At 44.0% G+C, this 23,920-nt stretch overlaps 1 protein-coding gene across 2 annotated transcripts in view; it reads right to left on the bottom strand.

Moving 5' to 3' along the window:
* LOC144791380 (glypican-5-like) overlaps positions 1–23,920 on the bottom strand; it is a 1,511,072-nt gene that overhangs the window by 838,813 nt on the left and 648,339 nt on the right. The gene's annotated exons all lie outside the window — the stretch shown is intronic.

The raw sequence follows: 23,920 nt of genomic DNA, 5'->3' as shown, positions 1-23,920 counted from the left end.
ATCTAATTTTTGTTTTCTTTAGCACTCTGAGCACTTTACCACTGCTAATTAGTGCTAAAGTGTATATGCTCTCTCCTCTAAACATGGTAACATTGGCTCATACCCAACTGGCATATTTAATTTATTTCTAAGCCACTATTAAAACCCACTAAATGACCCAAGGGCCTCTAAATTAAATGCTACTAGTGGGCCTGCAGCACTGATTGTGCCACCCACTTAAGCCCTTAACCACGTCTCAGGTCTGCCAACGCAGAGCCTGTGTGGGCAGCTTTAAACTGCCTTGTCGAATTGGCAAGTTAAGCCTCTTGCCAGGCTCAAAGCTTCTTTTTAAATCCATCCATATAAGTCACCCTCAGGTACAGGACAGCACATGGGCAGGGTGCAGTGTATTTTAAAAGTATGACGTAATTTTACATTTTATTTTTATTGTCTGGTGAAATTCTGGAGCAATATTATCTACCAGTCAAGGTTCTCTGCTGACAAAGAGGTCCATTTTTGTCACCTAGTAGAACATTGATGTATTTTTGCTTTTTGGATATTAATTTGGCATTGATGGTCATAGAACTTAGGTGGGGACAAGGCATGAACAGGGGGCTTGATAAAAGTAGGTTTTACTGTTGTGTGTGTTGTCTAAGGAGTGCTGCTTGGGCCGGGACTCGGGAGGTTCCATACTATCGGTGTTCTGTTCAAAGAGACTTAACAGTGAATTTGATAGAATAGGCGAGTATGGAGGCTTATGCTGTTGAGAGCATTGGGTTGTTAGGCTGCCACTGTATTGTGAACTACAATTATTGGTGTGTACATATTGAGATCACCTATAGGAATGTAGCAAAGGAGAGGTGTGAGTGTCAATTGCATATTTGTAACTTTTCCTTTTCTTGCTCCCATGTATGGATGGAGTATGTTTTAGTGGTGGGAGGATAGGATGGGTGCCAAGTATAAGCATTCTGAATTCTGTAATAGAAACCAGTCCTGTTGGTTTTTTTTTGGGGGGGGGGGGGGGGGGTTGTGGGCAACTGCTCTGTAGATGAGCCAGTGGTCAATCCTGTCAAGATGAAATTATTTGTGGATGTTTGAATTGATGTGTGGGATTGGTTGAGTTTGTATGGCAGATTGAGTGTAAAAGATTTTGATGGATTAGTGCTAGTGTCAGTTTTGCTAACTGTTGATGAATTAGTCATATTTAATATATATTGAATTAATAAACAACTGTTGTTGTGCTGGTCTCCACATTAGACAAACAGCACCACCATGTGGCAGACTACCATAAGTGCCAGTGTTAGCAATTAAGTGCCGGTGCCAAGCACCGGAAACCACCAGCTCTACACCAGCACTGCAACAAATTGTATCCCAAAGACATTAATCAGATATATTGAAACAGAAAGGCAGTCATATAAACCAGGGAAACTGTTGCAGGGAGGTAATATCTCATAATCTTTCACATATCTCCGTTCCTCTTGTTTTCCTTGGCTAAGAATTTTTAACTTAAAGTTCTATTATACGACCTTCGCTGCTGCATTCAAATGTTTACAAAAGGGGGTGGTGATGGACGGAGCATCTGAATCAATCAAACTCTCACACCCAGTCAAAAGATCTGGGGTTAGTCCATCACCGTTCTTTAGCCCGCTCTGCCACCCCAGTTCAGACATGGCTATATGCAAATCAGTCTGACCCTGTGCCTCGTGGGAACAGTCCAGCCCGTACTGCCAAGCCATGTCGTCCCTGGACCGGAAACAAGCTTCCGAAGACCGGTTTCTGGCATTCCAGCCATCTTCAGCCCGGCTTGCTTGAATCCAGTGGCAAAGTGAGCAAGGGACTCACGTCTGAGCATACCCTGCCACACTTATGGCGGCCAAAAGCGGTACAAAAGGGGGTGGTGATGGACGGAGCATCTGAATCAATCAAACACTCACACCCAGTCAAAAGATCTGGGTTTAATCCATCACCGTTCTTCAGCCCACTCTGCCACCCCAGTTTAGACATGGCTATATGCAAATCAGTCTGACCCTGTGCCTCATGGGAACAGTCCAGCTCGAACTGCCAAGCCATGTCTTCCCTGGACCGGAAACAAGCTTCCGAGGACCGGTTTCTGGCAATCCAGCCGTCTTCAGCCCGGTTTGCTTGAATCCAGTGGCAAAGTGAGCAAGGGACTCACGTCTGAGCATACCCTGCCACACTTATGGCGGCCAAAAGCGGTACAAAAGGGGGTGGTGATGGACGGAGCATCTGAATCAATCAAACACTCACACCCAGTCAAAAGATCTGGGTTTAATCCATCACCGTTCTTTAGCCCACTCTGACACCCCAGTTCAGACATGGCTATATGCAAATCAGTCTGACCCTGTGCCTCATGGGAACAGTCCAGCCCGAACTGCCAAGCCATGTCTTCCCTGGACCGGAAACAAGCTTCCGAGGACCGGTTTCTGGCATTCCAGCCAACCACCCCCTTTTGTACCGCATTCAAATGTTTGCCAGACGAACATCAAATGTTTACCTCATAGCTCCAAGCAAATGAAGTGTTCAAAATCTAAAACGGTTCTTCCTTGAATGCAGATCAGCCAGCCATAGGGCAGAATATGTGGCATTGTATGAATGTGTCACAGAAAGCCTCTCTCCACTGTCACCTGTGGTGTAAACTGAATACATTTACAGCACTGTAGTGTCCAAAGACACACAGTTAGAAAAAGGAGAAATTGAATTCATTTTTATAAACAGCACTTCAACCTCACAAGGTTTCCTATCACTAATATTCTGTCTGGAAAAATAGACATAAAAAGGAGAGTAGAATATCATAACTAACACAAAAGCCATGTATTCAACATTTTTCCAGGAATTAGAGGCGTTTACTGTCCTTTACCTCATTCTGGACAGTGTTGCGAACATCAAAATATGGAGACAGATGCCTCAAAACAAAATCAAGCCTTGGCAACATTTTTCATCTACAGAAACATCTATGATCTATTCCTTGGTTAATTTTTTGAAAGAGGTTAAATTAAAGCTGTGACCCTTGAAAAACGTAGTTACAGTTAAGAACAAGCCAGTAAAGATTGCAACTCGGCTTATAACGAGGTTAAGCTTGAGATTTTGAGAGAAGAGGAAAATGTTGTATTCTGAATGGAAGACACCCTTGACATATATTCAAGTGGAAGTCTTATAGATGGAGAACTTTGAAATTAACTATATGTTAGGAAAACTTCAAAAGAGAGAATGAAACTTGTATTGATTTATTAATTCATTAAAGGGTTACAGCTAACAAGAAAAATCCAGAAGGCCGTCCACGTGCTGATCAAGAAGGAAAATTAATTCATGAAAATCAAAACACTAAAAATGAACTTAAATAAAATAAAATCTATAAACAAGGCATGGTCACAAAACAGTGATACAAACCATCATCTGTACTAAGACGCATCTATTCTAAAATCTGGTAATTTCAGGCTTATAACGCATATACAAAAAACACTCTAAAAGCCCTTTGAAGAATAAAGAATTAAAGATTTCAGATGCAAAAAGCATTCACAAAGCCAATAGGTCTCTATGAGGTCTATTGGCTTTGCCAATGTTTTCTTTAGCTATGTTGCCAGCAGTGCTGCTGCTACGCAACATGGCGGGATTTTTTTTAAAAAGATGCTATGACGTGGTCAGCTCTGGCCACATCATAGTTTTTATTTACTTTAACCACACTCACAGCTGCCATGCAGCTTGTTCACTGTATGTGGGAAGTGGAGCTGTGTGAGTTTCTGCGCCGGAGCAGACGATAGGCTGAACATCCTTTATAAAGTGCATCAGGTGTGTGAGAGTTTCAAAGCTGGAAAAAGAATATGTGCTGCACATCACCGATCTGCATATCTGTGTGAGAGGCTCAGTGCTGGAACCGAAGATGAGCGGCACATCACACATGAGGTGCATCGGTGGAGCTGTATGATAGTCTCAGCGCTGGAACAGAAGATGAGCGGCACATCACACATGTTTCCAGAGTCTTTGAGTTTATCTATATTTTAAGGAACTACAATCAGCGGATTCCATTAAAAATATTATTCACCAGAAATGACACCTTTTAACCCCTTCGCCACGGACTAATTCCCCCGCGGTGCGGGGGGAAGTGGGGCCGCGCGCTGCGGTGTTCGTGGCGAGCTCGGCTCGTCACAGAGCACGGTGCCGCTGTGCTCATTACGAGCTGAGCTCATCATGACCACGCCCGTTTGTATAGAACGCTCAGCACAGCAGGGGAATTATCCCTCCGTGGTAGCACCGCAGCGGTCATGACGAGCTCAGCTCGTCCTGAGCACAGTGCCACTGTGCCTCATGACGAGCTGAGCTTGTCATGAGCACCGAAGGTGTTAAAAATAATCTTCTCAACAACTTAGACCTGCCGAAATATTGTTTAGCTTTTCTTTGATGTATAGACACTTCAGTTCTTCAACCTTGTGTTCAAGAAAGTCTCTGTGCCTGAGTTTCTTTTTGTAAAAATATAAAGTGGTTCAATTAGCATAACTGACACAAAACGTCTTGCAATAAAAGGTGTACCATTTACAATCTACCAGTGCCTGATATGTTTCATACCTACTCCTGGAGGTCAGTGAATTATTTATTCATACTGTGGGGGTGCTATAAACAGAATCTATTTTTTCAATACCTGACACAGTGGCGTAGCTAGACTTACTGCCACCCAGGGAGGACCCTACGTTTGCTACCCGGTGCAGGTAAGAGTGGGGGGATATGGGAGGGGTGGTTAGGCAGTTGATGGACAAGTTGTACCCGGGGGAGGGTGTCTGATTGCCGACAGACGACTTGTTCTCGGGGGCATGGGGATGGTGATAGTCGACAGACACGACTTGCTCACTTCCGCCACCCCCAAAAACAGTGTCTGTCCCCTAGCTATGCCAATGACCTGACAAGAAGCTACTTGGCCCAATTATATGATTGACTCAATACGAGGAACTTTTAGATTTAGAATACAATCAATGCAGATTGCATGATGTACCTCAAAGACAACTTCTCACAAAAGCAGATTGTCCCCCCTGGAAAACATTCACAATATCTACAGGAACCTGACTTTCCGCCTCTAACCAGGGAACCTGGAAGCCCCTCTTACAGTGGAGGATTTGAAGGAGGCGTTGGAAGGACTGATAATGACTAAGGCCTCGGGTACAAATGGCATCCCAACTGAATTCAGATGACCCCTGACATGCTGCTAGAGAAGCTTCTGTTTGTATTTGATGAAGCAGCAAGAGTGGCCACTTCCCTTGCTCGCAGAGGGAAGCGGTGATACTGCTTAATCCCCAAGGGAGGCAAAGACCCTGAGCTCCCGCTATCATACAGACCATTATAAATGCTCAACACGGATGTTAAACTCCTAAGCAAAGTGCTCGCCAACAGACTTTTTAGGATAATAGGCTCCCTGCTTCCTTCTGACAAGATGGGATTTTTCCTAGGTAGAAACACTGACTACAATACTTGCAAACTCATGCAGGAAATGCACGAGGTGGAGACCTTTGATGGTCAATAGGCTGTAGCATCCATGGATCTGCAGCAAGCTTTCGACACCCTGCACTGGCAGTACCTGTGGGCCATGTTATCAGGTATGGGATTTGGCCCGCATTATATGAGCTTGGGGCAGTTGCTCTACAGAGAGCTGGTGGCCACAGTGCATACAGGGAACGTGGTGTCTGGAGTGTGGACCCTAGAGCAGGACACGAGGCAGGGATGCACGCTGTCTCCTTTATTATTTGTGTTGGCAATTGAACCCTTAGTGCATAGTCTGAAAAACAGACTACACCTGTAACAGCTGTAAGACATTTGATCTCCATGTATGCGGATGACACACTGGTTTATTTGTGTGATCCACAGACATCAGTCCTGCTCCTATTGGTCGAACTGGACAATTTTGCAGCGCTATCAGGACTGCTCCCAAACTGTGGTGAATCTTTGCTTTTCCCATTGTGCTGCCTGAGACAAGTTCACAGTGACCAATCCACTAATGTGGGACTGAACTGGGTCCATGACTGTTTTAGACATCTGGCTGTGTGGGTATCCCACTGTCCGAGGAGCCAGTATGCCTTCAATATGGGTAGAGTGATGTCTAGATGGAAGCGCTTTGTAGTTTCCTAGAACACACTCCCCCTCTCGAATATGGGCTGCATATCAGTGTACCTCCCTCACTGCCTGTATTTATTCCAACGTACAATGTGCCCACTCTCCATAGCCACATTTCTTAAACTAGACAGTATGACATGTGCATTGGTGTGGGCAGGGAAATGTAGTAGAGCGACATTGGACACTTTTAATTACAATGAGTGAAGGACAGCCTTGGCCTTCTGGACCTGTCTCTGTACTATGTGGTCTCACAGTTGCAGCACAGCGTGCATTGGCAGGATCACAGCTCCAACAGGGAAACACCATTGTACACAGGCATTATTCTAGGGGGGACTTTACATGAACTTCTCATGAGGGGCTGCGGAACCCCAGTTGCACCCCTGCCTTAATATGTCATGCTGCAAAGTTATGGCACACGTGGTGGTTGAAATCCAGAAAAGACTCAGGTGACTTGTCCCTCAGCATTCTTAACCCATTCAAAGACATGGACAGGGAGATCTCCTTCCATGCATGGTGGGAGGGGGTTGTCGCATAGTGAGAGATCTGTTCATAAATAACAGATTGATCACATTGGAACAAGCACAAGAACAGTTTGGGTAGACCTAGGCCTATTTTTATATGGTGTACACAGTTCGCTCGATCTGGAACGCGTTCCCCGAGGCCCCGGCTGACTATATGACAGATGACAGTAGATTGCTGGATATGGCAGGATGTAGAAATGAATGATGGTACTATATGCAGCATTTGGTCCAGGATAAAGGAGGGGGCCCTAGAAGGGTCAGAGACCACTAGACAACTGACTACCCAGGTGACTTGACACAATCAGAATAGGTCAAAAGCACCACACCTAGCCATGGCCGGACTGGGAAGTGAAACCAGCCCTGTTAGTTCCACTTGACTGTCCCCCCCGGGGGTTTGTGGCACCGAGAAGCTCTAGTTGCGAGCACCACTGACGCTTTTATTTTGTTACAGGGGCTGATATTGTAGCACTGCTGCAAAACTGTCGACTTCAGTCGGAGATGAACAGCTGGAAAAGAGATTTGTCAGAATAGGCCCTGGGCGTAGAACAGCACATGAAACAATCTCGTTGAAATAATTTTGGGGCTAATTATGATGGCGGATGGACTTCAGTCCGTCTGCCATCATACCGGGGCTTGAGACCGGCCGCCTGTAATGTGGCGGTCCCGCACATGAGATTACGAGGCAACCGCCACCGTGGGGGTCGCATCATATATCTCTGACATTGCTGGGGCACCTGCTGCAATGTCCAAAATGCACTGTTTGCATTTCCCTGCACCACATGGCACACACCATGCAGTGCCTGCCACCTTGTGCAGGGAAATGTAGGGGGGTGCCATAGGTACCCCCACAGTGCACACCCACCTCCCTCAACACAAGGGGGGCCCGCAACAGGCCCCCAAAGAACATCCTCGTCAGCCTGCCAATGGCGGATGAACCGCCATACACTGGCTAGCGGGGATGCGGCATCATAATATGGCGGATGGTGCCTGATAGGCAAATCCACCATTTTGTGGATGCGGGTGGGTCCGCCAGGCAATCGTAATGATTGCCTGTGGCGGACCCGTTGCGGACGGACTTTGCGTCTGCCATCACACCGCCCGCCATCGTAATTTAGTGGGCGGAGAAGTGCTTCACAATGACAGTGAAACCGTCACCTGCAGGCTGCCTGTGGCGGTTTCACCGCCTTCGTAATGAGCCCCTAAGTGACTTAGGACTTGGCAGAATGTGCAGAAAAGTTGGTGAAAATCTCAGACCCCATGAACAACAGACCGCCTTGAGGAAACAAGACATGTAATATTCTAACATTATGTTCACACCGAAATCAAGGGGGAAACTGGGTTGTGCTGTGTTTCTTTCGATATCAGGTGTGTACCTAGATTGGCATAACGTGTTGTACTATGTAAAATGTATACTACTTTGGCTATTCACCTCCACAATGCTCTTGTTGGGTTTGTATGGTATACCAATTGGTGTCGAAAATCTAAATATAAAGTTAAAAAAAGAAAAGGAACCAATCCATAAAAAACGAATTTTAAATAGTTATTCAATATCATAAGTGCTTCGCTATCAAACTGTCACTTTAAGAACACCACTTTGAGAAATAAATTTGATTCCCCAGTGTAACAAAACGTATTAATAAACAAGAAAAACAAATTTTCAAATAATTTAAAATATTTGTGTATTTATATTGGTTTCTATACGTAGGTATGTGCACTTTTATTTTCCTTCATGTTTTTATTTTTTATTCATAGATGTTTAATTTGAAATGTACTATATAATGTCTGATTTTTTTCTTCACTACAGATCACTATTCGCTGTCCACAGTGTCCTGAGTGCTTCTAAATGTTTAGCTCCTAATGGTATTTTACCTTTAAGGCATCCACATACTTCCACACCCACCCCCATCATTAGCTTCTGCAGTACTGGAACACAAGTGCCACAAGACCAAACAAATAGCAATGGTAAGCTACAGTTTCTTTTCTCTGCCTCGAGCCATTGGAGGCCCCACATTTCTGCTGGTTTCTCTTCACTGGGCTCTCACCTCTTACCAGCCGGGAAACGGCCACTACAACGAGGCTGTTTCAACTAAAACTTTAACCATGCATGCATTACAACGCATGCGTGGTTACAACGACAGCCTTTACCACGCATACTTTTACTACGAGGTACGTAGTAAAGGCATGTGTGGTAAAGGGTACATATAAAAAATATATATAAAAAAAAAAAAAAACTTACCTTTAGACGTGATGTGCAGGCAATCGGCATTGCAGAGGAAGGAAACGGCCGTTTTTTTAAAATTTATGACGTCACCACGCTAAAATACGTGGAATAAGATAGGCGTGTAAATAGCATTCCGTTGTAACGCATGCGTGGTAAAGGCATGCGTTACAACGGAGTTCGTTGAAAAAACATACAACCGTACCAGCCTTGGTATTGCACAGTGGTACAGCTGAGGTGACTTCCTTCCTTGAGAGTGGAGGGACTCTACGTCCCTGTAGGCATCTCTGGATTGACCATGCAAGCAGCTCCCGCCTCTATATCCAGCTAAAGGTGGGGCCTGAGTGGATAAACTGCATACAGCATAGGAGCGCAGTGGCCTGTCCTTGGGCAAGGTCTGAGTCAAATGCAGGACCATCTGCGGCATGTCAAAGTCTGAAACACATTGGGCTGGGTAACCCTCTTTTGTCTTAAATAAAGAATTTTAGTGAATTAAATTCTTATATTTTATCATCCTTACTTCACTATTTCAAATGACCAAACTGAAAGCTATGACTTTTATGGGCCCACCCAATGACCATAAGAAGTATTGCAATAACAGGAAACTGGGCACCTTGAATGCAATTAACTAACTTCTTTTAGAAATAGAGAAACGAATTAACACCAATGATGAACGTGCCACTTGTTCTACTAAGGTTCTGGGAAAAAGTCTAACCCTGACCTAAAGGGTCCAGGAGCAGTCCTTAGGATGGGATCCACACATCTTCCAGTGAGATGGGGTCAACTAATGCTTTTATTTAAAAAATAAAGCCTACTACCTTTCATGGTACAGAACATACCAATATCCTCTGCAGAGTTTTGCACCTGATTTGGTCTATGAAATTGCTAGACCCTACAATAATAGAGTTAAACCAACTTGGGGCACATATGGAGATCAAGCCACACTAAAAGTTATGTCATGAGATTACAGATAACAAAAGGAAAGGGAAATTCATTTACCTGCCTTATTTGAGATTTTATTGTAATTAGCTAATATATTTTCCCTCCATTGTAATTATTGACATACCCTTACTACTGTTTCTTCTTTTCTACCCTCCTCCTTTTCTTATTTAATCTTCAATAAAAATCAAACTTAAAAAAAAAAAAAAAAAAAAAAAAGTTATGTCATGAGGACTATGATTGCTTCAAATAAGATAAAGCACAACAAAATAAAGAAATTCATATTCCTTGTTGCTGTTTGGACTTGGCTAAAGATGTTACTTTTAAAAAACATTAGATAGGCTTATTTAGATGAACTCCCTACATGTGTTTTGGCAGTCCCATGGTCTTGTCGTCACCTAGATGCTAATTCCATTTCAAAGTTCTCCACTAGCTGCCAACACATTGCCTTTTCCAGGGTAATACATGTTAGATTCATTAGCTACCCCTCAAGAGCTAATGCTGCAAAAAACATAAATCCCATCCGGCTACTTTAGTGAGACCCCCATTCGCGTTTGCCAGGTAGCCTGCTTTTTGACATCACAGTACGAAGGATTGTGTGGTATTTCATTAGTATTCATGATTACTAGAATTGTATGTTTGTTAAGGTTCCACATAAACATGTATGGAATGTTATGATGTCATTGAGGATTTGAAGAATGCTGTTCAGATGAATCTTGTCTTTGTAAGCTGTTGGATGGGATCCTTTGTACTAGAATAAATCATTCAAGAACCTTCATCATCTCATCTTGTTTTTGAGAATATTACACTGGCGTAATCAGCAGGGAATGTCCCTCTGTCTGTAAGAGATGACATGGAAAAGGAATTAAAGAAATTGATGGATGGTGGAATCATAGAGGAAGTTGAAGGAACAGAGTGGCTTGCTCCGGTAGTGGCCGCAAGGAAACCCAATGGCCATCTTCGTCTATGCATTGATTTGCACCAGCTAAATAAAAATGTAATAATAGACAAATATCCTTTACCCAACATAAATGAGCTATTGGTCTTGCTGGGTGGTGCAAAGGTATTTAGTACTATCGATTTAACATCTGCATATCATCAGATAGAGTTGAAGGAAAAAAGCAGAGATTTAAAAGCTTTCATTACTCCTTTTGGAACTTTTAGATTTAAAAGAATGCCATTTGGTCTGGTATCTGCCTCATCGGTATTTCAGAGGGTGAAGGAGAGAGTTTTGAAGGGTCTGCCGGGTGTGTGTGTTTATCAAGATGATTTTTTGATATTTGCTAATAATATGGTTGAACACGACAGCAGATTGATGGCGGTGTTGCGCAGTTTGAATGAATGTAATCTCACAATGAAAAAAGAGAAATGTAACTTCAGTGCAGATTCAATAAATTATTTGGGTCATAAGATTGATGGAAATGGAGTAAGTCCAAAGGAGGTTATGGTTGATGTGATTTAAAAAATGAGTTCTCGGGGAGGAGCCAAGATGGCCGACAGGACGGACGTGTAGGCTCCCGGCTCCGCGAGCCTTCCACTCCTGCATCGACATCCTGCTGTTTATCCTGTGCCTGTGTCGCGATGTAACGGCGGATTAATCGCGCAGTTTTCGGCCGCGTTCTTCCGAGGTCTCTGCCTGCTTATTTCATGGAGAACACGCTTCGTTGGCTATCCTCCGTGGCTGCCCCTGGACCCTGTGCTGATCTCCGCCGCTGGGCGCTGATGTAACGTTGTCGGTTAGCAGATCTGAAGAGGCGCGGACACTTGAGGTAGCGCTGTTGCTTATGGAGGGAGTTGGTATACATCCTTACCGGTGAGGCGAGATTCCCTACCTGGCTTAAGTGTATACTGGCATGGCGGGCTCCCTTCTCGCATCGCTTTTCTTTGTTCCGCTGCTGCTGGGCTGAGCAGCCTCCATCTTGGCGAGCCTTCTCGGTTGTTGGTCGCCTCCCTTCACTGAGGTGCGGGGGCTCGCTGAGCGCCGCTCTGGATTCTGAGCCGTGCTCCTGCCGGCGCCCCGGACTGAAGTTCCCAGGTATCGATGACGCCTCAATCCTGCTATTGTGGATTCCTTGTCGGAGTGGCGATGGCGCCGGTCTTCCATGACGAGGAGATGAGTGCTTCCTTGTCCCCAGGGCGTGATCTTCTGCCTGGTCTTGAACGATGTACAGATCCGACGGCGTCCGCTCATAACGCGGACTGGCTGGGACCGCAGCGGGTCCCGACTTGCGGCGACATCCTGTCAGCTCTTGCCGACTTAAGGGCTACATTGCTGCGACACACTCGAGAGCTGGATCGGAAGATCGCGGATGTTACATCGGCACTGGGGCGACCGAGGCGTTCTAGCTCCCTGCTACCTCCACTTACTCCTGCAATGGATACGTTGTTTCCACTTATGCCTACAGTGAAGCGGACTGTACCTGACTATCATGGGTTGTGTTCATCTACCGACGAGGCTGCAGTTACACTGTTTCCCCCCACTCTGAGAACTGAGACTCTGCAGTTACCATCGCTACTATTGTTTCGCTTGCCGGCCTCTCAGGTGTTGGTCCTCCTGGCTGCCTTTGCCTCCGGAGCCTCATTCCCACATCGGGGACGAGTGTTTCATCCTGTGATCGTGGGGAGGCTTGTCTTTTTGGACCCTGGACTGCTTGGTAACTGGAAACATTCATCTCATTCTTTTATGCTTCTTCTTTGTGGGGGGTGGCCATCTTGTTCCTTTGTTCTGCTTTCGGTGAGCTTTCAGCAGTGGCCATGTTTGGTGGATTTTCAACGTTCGGGCCAGGGTTGATGGTGTTCTTCCCGTTAATTTTGTTCGTTTTATTGGCGAAGACCCGGACTGAAACGCTTTCCTGATATATTTTAATTCGCTGTTTGCCATGTTCTTCCCCACCAAAGGTTGTAATTGATATGTCCTGTTGTTGATCCTGGCTGGTGGGGTGGGAGCTCTGTGCGGGCGGTGGAGTCCGGGATTAATTGGTTCTGACCCTCCTCAGATTTTCGGTACTCTATGGGAGTATTAGCTTAGGTTATTCCTTTCTTACTCTCATACTTCAGTATTTTTGTACTTCTTTCCTTTTTCTTTCTTCTTCTTTCTTATTCTATATTTCGGGTTTATTGGGCGACAGACACACTGCTGGGGGGGGTAGGCCGTAGCCTCTGCATGCGTGTAGGGTGGGGGGATGGGGGATGGGGCTTTCGTTTCTTGGTTTTAGTTTCTATGGTGCCTTTTTGTCTCTTTGTTTTGTTTCTCTTTCTTTATTCTATTTGGGTCTGTGTTTGGGGCTGCCGGCAGGCGGGTGGCGGTGTTCCTTGGCTAGGTTGTTGATTCTGATGCCCTGCTGCATATGCTTTGATCCGCCATGCCGCCTGGAATGACTTGCCTTTTTGGTTGTTAAACTTTATGGTGACTCGGTCACTAATGTTCTGTCACGCCTCCACAGACTCTGCTTTCGTAGTTTGTGTTTTTTGTTGTCAATTTAAAACTGAAAATCGCCCTTAATAGTTGCAACGTAACATTTAAAATTAACCTTCATAGCTCCTGAGGCATGGTATCGTGATGATCTGCTGTGTAATTTTAATGCTCGTTTATGGTACTACTATGTGTCTGTGTCGCCATATTGCATGCCCTGGTGCTTTAACAGTATCCGTGGCCGGCCTGATGGTTGTGGGCCCGTATTTGTTCTTTTACCAATGCACAATAAAGGTTTTCACAAAAAAAAAAAAAAAAAAAATTAGTTCTCCCAAGAATAAAGAGGAACTCTTGAAGTTCTTAGGCATGGTGGAATATTATGCCAAGTTTGTAAAAAACTTTGCAGAGGTTACGGTTAACATGAGATGTTTATTAAGAAAAGTTGTGAATTATCACTGGTCTCCTGAATGTGATGCAGAATTTAGTGCTGTCAAGAACAGTTTAAAAAATGCTCCATCGCTACAAAGTTTTGATACTTCTCTCAAAGCAATTCTTACCACAGATGCTAGTGAGAAGGGTTTAGGAGCGGTATTGCAACAATGTGGTCCATCGGGGATTAAAACCATTATGTTTCTGTCCCAAAGTCTTAGAGATCCTGAGACTAGATATTCAGCAGTCGAAAGAGAACAACCTCTAGCGTTTTTTTGGGCTGTAAAAAAATGTAAAACATTTTTGTGGGGTACTGAATTTGAAGTCAGGACCGACCATTAGCCCTTGCTAGAAATGTTTGAAAAAAAAGGATTAGATTTGATTTCGGGCCGCATAACTAAATGGTAATGGGGTTGCAAGAATATTCTTTTCGCATTGGATATATTCCTGGTGTAGAAAATAAAATAGCGGATGCTCTTTCTCGTCTTGTTCCTGAGATTGATCCAGATATTTCAGATGTTGATGAAGATTTTGAAAGTGTAGATAATGATCTTGATGAACAATGGGTTTGTAGTTTGGATTTGGCAAGTATATCTGAAGAGAGATGGGTTAAAGAAGTTACTTCAGATGTAACATTGTGTGAAGTTTTATCCTTATTAAGTGGTAAGTGGAATAGTGCTAAGGCAGGATCTTTATCTACAGGACCATTTTGGTATGTGAGGCATGAATTGTCGTATAATAAAGAAATACTGTTTAGGGGAACAAGATTAGTTCCTCCAGTCAGTCTTAGAAAGGAGTTGTTAGACATGGCTCATGTTTCACATTCTGGTATCACCAAAACTAAAGAGAGGTTACGTAGCACGTATTGGTGGCCTGGAATGGACAAGTTCATAGAAAGAGAGATTCGTGAATGTGTTCCATGTGGGTTATCTGATAAATCTAAATTCCCGAGAACCCAACCCATGGTGGGAAGAAGTCGCCCTAAGCGTCCGTGGGAGGACATAGCATTAGATATATTAGGACCCGTTCATAGTGGAGGTTCTCAAACTTTTCTTTTGCTCATTATGGATATGTTCTCTAGATGGCCGGAAGTTTTCTTTTTATCTAGTGTGGATACACAAAGTGTGATAAGGTGTTTGAAAGAATTATTTTTGAGAGGGTGTAATCCAAAATCTATTCTGTCAGATAATGGTGTACAACTGACATCTAAGGAAATGGAGGAATTTTTGTCTAAAAATAATATTGTACATAAAACATGTTCTTTATATCATCCTGAAGGAAATGGAATGATTGAGAGATACAACAGAGTATTAAAAGAGACTATTCCTCTTGCGAAATCGATGCATCTGGACTGGAAGTGCGAAGTATGTAAGAAAGTAGATGAGTATAGATTGACTCCTCACTCTACGACTGGAAAATCTCCTTTCTTTCTTTTTCGTGGAAGGTTTGAAAATACATGCTTAGAACCTTTTTGGGTGAATGATTATTGTAATTCTAAAGGAAGAATTCAAGGTGTGAACGGTCAAGATTTAGAAAATAGAGAAGAACATAAGACTCAGCAAAGAAAGAAAAATTTTGATGCAAAAAATTCTGTTAAGAAAACGCTGGTCAGGTGGGAGATTGGGTAGCCATCAGACGACCTGATTTATTTGGAGGTGGAAAATCGAAATATTTCAAACCAATGTTAGTCATTAAAGTTTTCACTAACGCTGTAAAAACTCAAGATCACAGAATATGGAATCTTAATAGAGTGGTTATTGTCAAGTCTAAATCAAATGATAATTTAATAGGAAATGATCATTTAGTTGCTGTAGAAAAGGAAAGGCTTGATGAAGATAAAGACATTTCCAATATCAAGGGAAAATACAATTGTCAACGTCATTCCTTGAGGTCTACAAAACGTCCATCACACTTAAAGGATTATATATGATGTGTTAAGTTTAAAATTAAACTTGTAGATAATCGTTATAGGAGGGAGATGTGTGGTATTTCATTAGTATTCATGATTACTGGAATTGTATGTTTGTTAAGGTTCCACATAAACATCTATGGAATGTTATGATGTCATTGAGGATTTGAAGAATGCTGTTCAGATGAATCCTGTCTTTTTGTAAGCTCTTGGATGGGATCCTTTGTACTAGAATAAATCATTCAAGAACCTTCATCATCTCATCTTGTTTATGAGAATATTACAGATATACATACCCTTCTCAGTTGCCTATCAATTGGAGGTCTACACTATGGGGTCCATTAGGATGGCGGACGGATAAAGTCCGTCCACCATCCTGTCGGGGGCCGGTACCGTCCGCCACAAGGTCCCCAATTAGGATGCACCCGCCACAGTGGCGGGTGCATCCCGCATGTTTAACATTGCGGCGGACGGTGCCTAAAGCACCGGCCGCTGCAATGTGAGAAATACTTGTTGTGCGTTTCACAGCACAACATGACAGGCACCGAGCGGTCCCTGCCATGTTGCGCTGTGAAACGCAGGGGGGTACCATAGGTACCCCCCATGTGCACCCCCCACCCCCTTCACCCTGGGTGGGGGCCCGCAACGGGCCCCTGAAGCAGGAACCGTATGCCTTTTCGTGGCGGCATTGCCGCCACGGAAAGGCATTCCTCCCAGGCCATCCTAATATGGCTGGCGGTGTCTGATAGACACCGCCACCATATCAGGCCTTTTCCGCCGCGGGCGCAAGGCGACCACTGCGGAAAAGCAGCAGACGGTCTTCCCCTCCGCCACGGTCCCCCCGCCATTGTAATATGGCGGGGGAAGAAAGGTGGCGGACGGGCAAGGATGGCGGACGGATCGCCACCGCCTGCATGGCGGTGGCGATCCGTCCGCCATCCTAATGGACCCCTATATCTGCACAGCAGATCAGAGAGCATGAATGAAGTCTATATGGTGGGGGAACCACCCCAAAAAAAGTAGTTAATATGACTCTAGTGATTCCCTCGTTAATAAGTTGTCTTTTGACAGGGGAAAAGTAGATGGTGCCTTTCTATTGTATAAAGGAATATATAATTTCTGCTCAAAAAATGATTTGCATGATATGAAAGACAACTCTCTCTTCCCATTGGCTGGGTATGTAATAAGGTTAGGTGAGGAGACTCTGTGAAACTTGAAGGTTTGATTACATGGAGGTTTGTAGTTCTACCATAAAGGACTTTTTGAAGATCCTTCTTTTGCTTAAAGAGACAGGGGATCTGAATAACCCAGGTTATCTTCTTCTCTGGTTAATATATTAATAACTGTAGTCCCTCAAGAGACGACAACTGTTCTGAGACCAACTGGATCTCCAGTAGCAGATGTTGATTGGCTGACTACTACAACTTACTAGAGACAAGAGAACAACAATGGAACTCTTGATAACTCTGAACATTGGGGCCTAGATTGATGTTGAGCTGGAATTTAGTGAGCCTTGTATCAAATATTTGAGATGCTGGACTCAAGAATGATTGAGCCTCTCATAAGTGCTATGCATACAAGAAACAATGCAAGCACATGGAGATGATGGATGGAGTGCTGAAGCTTTTCAGACACTCAACCCCAGTCACAGATCTGGGGTGAATCCATCATCGTTCTTTAGCTCACTTCGCCACCCCAGTTTTGACCCAGTCATATGTAAATCAGTCTTTACCCTGTGCCTCATGGGAACAGTCCAGCCCGAACTGCCAGGCCAGGTCCTCCCTGGACCGAAAACAAGCATCCAGGGACCGGTTTCGGGGTAACCCATAATTCAAATCAGTCTTGACCCTGTGTTTGCTTTGTTTGCCCTAGGTTGGCAGGGTATGCCCAGACGTAGGTCCCTTGCTCACTTTGCCTCTGGATTCAAGCTACCCTGGCTGATGTTACCTTAGATCTGGCATTTAGTACTAGTTTCTTAGTGCAAAATGCACCACTGCATCCAAAAAGGCAGCAGGGATGCAGTTTGTGCTAAGAAAAAAGCACTAAATGCAACAGACATAAACAGCAGTGTTGGCAGCCTCTAATGCTTGCTGAATGTGCTCTTGAAGTATGTTTTCCTCCAAATTATTCACAATTACTTGAGTGAACGTAATTGTGTTATTATCAGTTATTCGTGTCAAAGACTAACATGAAATCACCAAAATGACTTCAATTACTACGGCCTAATTGAAATTCCACCTAGGCCTAGGTCTGATTTGTTGAAAATGTATATCTTTGCTCACACCACAATGAGTTTGTAATTCTAATGTTCTCCTAGTTAGAGCGGGTTATATAAACCCTTGAATTTGGGGATTCAGTCAGAGAAGTGTGCTGATCTTTTAGGATTGCTGCTTGATGTCTTACTGATTTTGCTGCACACTTGGGATTTAGCTTATCTCAGGTTTTTTATCTCACTATTCTGCGTAATTCTGCATTGATAGTCTTTATGGCAACTGCCTGCTATGTCAATTAGCGGTGTCTGCATTCCATTAATCTGTATTGTACCTTTTGACTCTTTCAGTGGCGGGTCCTCCTCTAAGGTGGAGGAGTGTCACCCCACTGCTCAAAAGAAAAAAGAAAATGATAAAAATGTATCATTATTATCATTTTATATTTCTATTGAAGTCTGTGGCTCATGGGGCGGTGGTTGGCCACAGCAGGGGGAGGAGTGGTTTGTACTCCTTTAGTGCGCATTAATGCTTGGCCGCACCTTTTGGGCTGACCAAACATTCAAGCGCATTTTGCATGTTCCCTACCAGGCTGCATTACACAGCCTGGTGAGGAACATGCAAACCCTCCCAGTCCCCATCTGAGTGCAGAACCATGGCACTCAGACCAATCACAACACTGCATTACAGCATTGTGATTAGCTCGGGGGAGACTGGGAGCCCGGGTGCTTCCTATTGCTTTCTGCTGCCGTCGGTCAGATACAATAAGTGTGAAGAGGACTGAGGAGAGACAGCGTCCAACCCGCCGGTCAAGGCACGTTTTGTTTTTTCATTTCCTCTCTTTCCCCACTCCCATCTGGTACCAGCCGCTACTGGACTTTATGCAATAAACCCTTATGGTTTTCTAAATTCTCCTCTAGAACTCACCTATTGAGCCAGTCCTTTATTATTCAAAGTATTTTGTAACACTTGTTTTGATCCTTGTCTCTAGGGCACATTGCCTCATTGTTCTAGGTTGATGCTATCCCTGATCCCCTCAACCTTTGGGAGTGCTTTTGAGGTATAAGATTTTAGGGATACAGTACACTGCACACCTATAAAACCAACAGTGACGGTCATCCCCAGCTGTTACATGTAAAGAGCCTACAAAACTAGAGAGAGATTCATGCTTGTGTCAAGATCTAAAGAAAGCAATGCATGAGTGAATGCAGGCAAGCCACTTCTGCTGTGTACATGAAGTTGACTTTGGATATTTTATTCAGTGTTTGGTAAGCTTTGAGCTAAAAAAATTCTATATTTAAGTGCCAATATTATCCAGCATATCATAAATTAAGAAGCAAATGCAGAATGTCCTTAATTATACATACATTTCTGCACTTGCAGAATCACATATTTTACTGACTGTTGATATTTCTCCAACCTTTCCTGTCTGTGTATCTCTGGCCTATAGATGTGCCCTAATATCAAAGTAAATGATATGCAGGTCCATACCTTTTTTCTGTACAATGAGTATGTGAACAGCATGCACTAGAATGAAAAGCAAACATGAACGCTGCCAAGTAAAACTCCTACAAAACATCATCTGTGTTTAGAATCAGTATTCTGAACAATGCAGAAAGTAAAATAGTGTTTCACCAACCAAAATGTGCTTAAAAAATCTTTAATTTGCTACATATGCTTTTTAGGACATTAACTCGTTGAGGTATGTGTGCTATTGCATGCTTATGACGAGCTCAGCTCGTCATGAGGCACAGTGGAGCTGTGCTCATGATGAGCTGAGCTCGTCATAACTGCCGTGGATGGTCCACGCGGGGCTAATTTCCCGCCTGTGCTGGCGTTCTAAAGGAGTGGGCGGAGTCGTGATGAGCCCAGCTCGCCACGAGCACAGCTCCACTGTGCAGCATGACGAGCTGGGCTCGTCACAAGCACTGCGGTGCCGCGTGCGCCACCTCCCCCCCGCACTGTTGGGGAATTAGCCCCGCGTGGAAGGGGTCAAAAATAAATATCACACCCACAGCACTTATAGAAACGAGACCTTAACATCAACATTTTGAATATCTGTAGCGCAAGAGCCACAACTTTCCCGACCAATATAAAAATCATGGAAAGACATAGTAGCTATTAAGTGATGAGTTACAATCACCCTTGCACGTAAAATTGCAGGCCAGCACCATTAGAATTACCACTTCGGTTACCACCACCAATCACACCACCATCACTGTTACCGCCAATAATTTGGGCTTTAATGGGCTAACAGGCATGAACAAATGCTGATTGCATGTTCTATCTCATTGGAGCCAGACTGGTAGGCTTTGTCAGTGTTTGTTAGATTCTTATTTTCATGGGAGTTGGGCAGCAATGGAACATTGTCTGATTTTTGGAGGTAGCACTAAATCCGGAAAATAATCTACCACTGGAATTTCCCCCACTATATGGTTAGTATAGGGTGGAGAACAATCTACTGCTGGACTTTACTGTATTCAACAGCTTAAGGATTCCTCCTCATTCGAAAGTTCAACCAACCGGATAGCAACCACCCAGCACAATAAGGTGTCTCGCAACAGGCCTCTAAACCAGATGATTAACAATCACCCAACACAAGATAGTTTCTACACCCCATGACTTTTTTCCCTCCTTCTATTCCCCCCTCTAGGCCTTCACTTGATCGACTCACAACACTGCTATTTGCTGAACTAATGTTTGTCTGTTATTGTCATGATAATTGTTGTAAAGCGCTCTTATACCTTCGTGTCTGGCCAGTGCTATATAAAACTCTTAAATAAATAAATATATACGACATGCCTATCACTAGTGCAGTTGTTGTAGTTGTTTATAATTCAACGAACCAACTGTGGTGAATGGTTTGGCAAGGTACAGTCAAGCACACATCAGGATAAATGTATTAATGAAACAGTCCTCCAGCCATGCCATTAACCCACTCTCTGAACTATCCCTCTGTATTCAAAGAGCAACATCCCACCTAGGACCTGGGCTGGCAACAGGGAAGTACAGCATTCCATTCCAAAACAATACATCAACTAGGGGACGACAGCATTCCATTTCAAAACAATACAGCAACTAGGGAAGTACATCATTCCATTACAAAACAATACCTCAACTAGGGGAGTACAGCATTCCATTCCAACACAATACATCAACTAGGGGAGTACAGCATTTCATTCCAAAACAATACATTAACTAGGGAAGTACATCATTCCATTACAAAACAATACCTCAACTAGGGGAGTACAGCATTCAATTTCAACACAATACATCAACTATGGGAGTACAGCATTCCATTTCAAAACAATACATCAACTAGGGGAGTGCAGCATTCCATTTCAAAACAATACAGCTACTAGGGGGGTACAGCTTTCCATTCCAAAACAATACAACTAGGGCAGTACAGCAAAACAATACGACAACATAAGGGAGTACACCATTCCATTCCAAAACAATACAGCAACTGGGGGAGTACAGCATTACATTCCAAAACAATACAACAACTAGGGCAGTACAGCATTCCATTCCAAAACAAAACAACAACTAGGGGAGTACAGCATGACATTTCAAAACAATACTGCAACTAGGGGAGTACAGCATTCCATTCCAAAATAATACAACAACTAGGGCAATACAGCATTCCATTCCAAAGCAATACAACCAGGGGAGTACAACATGACATTTCAAAACAATACAGGAACTATAACGCTAACTTAATGACATATACATAAAATATAAGAGAAACAACAGTTGGAGTTATGCTCTAATGGCAAGATTGCGTACTCTATAATTTAATTCCGCTCTGTACTGTAATTGTTGCAGATTTCTAAAAATTAAATTGTAATAAAAGAGTGCCCTCAGAGAGTGAGTGGATCATGCCATTAGAGGAATTGCTCTTCCTGTGTTATCTTTGTAAGAATTTGCCCCATGGTCATAGCAACTGTGGAGAAATGACAAAATGTTATTGTTACAAATGTACACTCCCTTAGGGACCTCTCATGTTTTGAGCGAATAAACATAGTGGGATTAAAAAGGGCTTTTGTTGATTCTGAACATGAAACTGCTTGAAACAAAAACATTCATGTCAAATATAAAATTAAACCAGCTGTCGATTAGAAAAAAAGCTCAGAAGGGTTGATGTTAAACAAAGCACTTGAAGATATTTTCTGAGTTAGGTCGCAATGTTGAGATAGCTCCAATATTGCGTCTGAGAGGGCTTTCAAGACAAGGCAATGTGTTGTACTTGTTATTGACTTCTGCCTTGTTTTATTTCTGTACTTGTGCCAAACAACCCAAAGTGTGACTGTTTGGAGCTGACTTCTGTGAAATGCTCGACCTACTAAATATGAAACAAGCATTGGCAAAGCCAATAGGTCTCACATATGAGAGCTATTGGCTTTGTCAATGTGCTTTTAGTCATTTTGTAAAGCAATGTGTTTTTTAAATTGCTGGCTGGGGGGAAAGGCAAAGCAGGAGGCAACACAGAGGGAGGGAGGGTGTGTGGGTGGGCAACACAGGCAAGAAGTTTTTTAAAAAACTGGCAGCGTCATAGCATGTTTTTTTGTTTTGCAGTGCGTGAGACAACACAATGGTAGTGGGCGGTAGGCAACACAGATAGAGGGATGGGGCAGAAGCAGCATGGAGAGAGGGATGGTGGGCGGGAGGGGCTGGGAGCATAGTAAACAAACACATGCATTTACACAGAGTACTTCCACAAAAAAAAGAATCAGCGGACACAAGGCAAGGAGTGATGGAAGTACACAAGTACTTTGGATATGCTCCAAAGAAGGGTTAAAGAAGTGAAGGGAGGTAACTTCAGCATGTGCTGATCAAACAGAAGTAGCAAAAAACACAGTTGATGGACAGAATGTAGAACAATGTCATACATTCACCTCAGTACAAGGATCTTGGCCTAAATCCATCGTTTTTTTGCACTCCACACCACCCTGGGTTAGACACTGGCTAATTGTTCTACATTCTGTCCATCAACTGTGTTTTTTGCAATTTTCACCCCGAGTGGGCTGGGTATGCTCAGACGTGAGTCCCAGGCTCTCCCCACCACTGGAGTCAAGCTATCCAGGCTGATGAAGGCTGATAGCCCGAAACCGGTCCTTGGATGCTTGATTCCGGTCTGGGAAAGACATGGCTTGGTAGTTCGGACTGGACTGTTCCCATGAGGTACAGGGTCAGAGCTGATGTGCATATAGCCAGTGTCTAACACAGGGTGGTGTGGAGTGCAAAAAAACAATGGATTTAGGCCCAGATCCTTGTACTGGGGTGAATGTATGACATTGTTCTACATTCTGTCCATCAACTGTGTTTTTTGCAATTTTCACCCCGAGTGGGCTGGGTATGCTCAGACGTGAGTCCCAGGTTCTCCACACCACTGGAGTCAAGCTATTCAGGCTGATGAAGGCTGATAGCCCGAAACCGGTCCTTGGATGCTTGATTCCGGTCTGGGAAAGACATGGCTTGGTAGTTCGGACTGGACTGTTCCCATGAGGCACAGGGTCAGAGCTGATTTGCATATAGCCAGTTTCTAACACAGGGTGGTGTGGAGTGCAAAAAAACGATGGATTTAGGCCCAGATCCTTGTACTGGGGTGAATGTATGACATTGTTCTACATTCTGTGCATCAACTGTGTTTTTTGCAATTTTCACCCCGAGTGGGCTGGGTATGCTCAGACGTGAGTCCCAGGCTCTCCACACCACTGGAGTTAAGCTATCCAGGCTGATGAAGGCTGATAGCCCGAAACCGGTCCTTGGATGCATGATTTCGGTCTGGGAAAGACATGGCTTGGTAGTTCGGACTGGACTGTTCCCATGAGGCACAGGGTCAGAGCTGATTTGCATATAGCCAGTGTCTAACACAGGGTGGTGTGGAGTGCAAAAAAGCGATGAATTTAGGCCCAGATCCTTGTACTGGGGTGAATGTATGACATTGTTCTACATTCTGTCCATCAACTGTGTTTTTTGTAATTTTCACCCCGAGTGGGCTGGGTATGCTCAGACGTGAGTCCCAGGCTCTCCGCACCACTGGAGTCAAGCTATCCAGGCTGATGAAGGCTGATAGCCCGAAACCGGTCCTTGGATGCTTGATTCCGGTCTGGGAAAGACATGGCTTGGTAGTTCGGACTGGACTGTTCCCATGAGGCACAGGGTCAGAACTGATTTGCATATAGCCAGTGT

The sequence above is a fragment of the Lissotriton helveticus genome, chromosome 11 (genome assembly GCF_964261635.1).
Source record: "Lissotriton helveticus chromosome 11, aLisHel1.1, whole genome shotgun sequence".
Lineage (NCBI taxonomy): Eukaryota > Metazoa > Chordata > Amphibia > Caudata > Salamandridae > Lissotriton > Lissotriton helveticus.
Note: the sequence above shows the minus strand (reverse complement) of the source record. Positions and strands in the feature narration are given on the sequence as shown.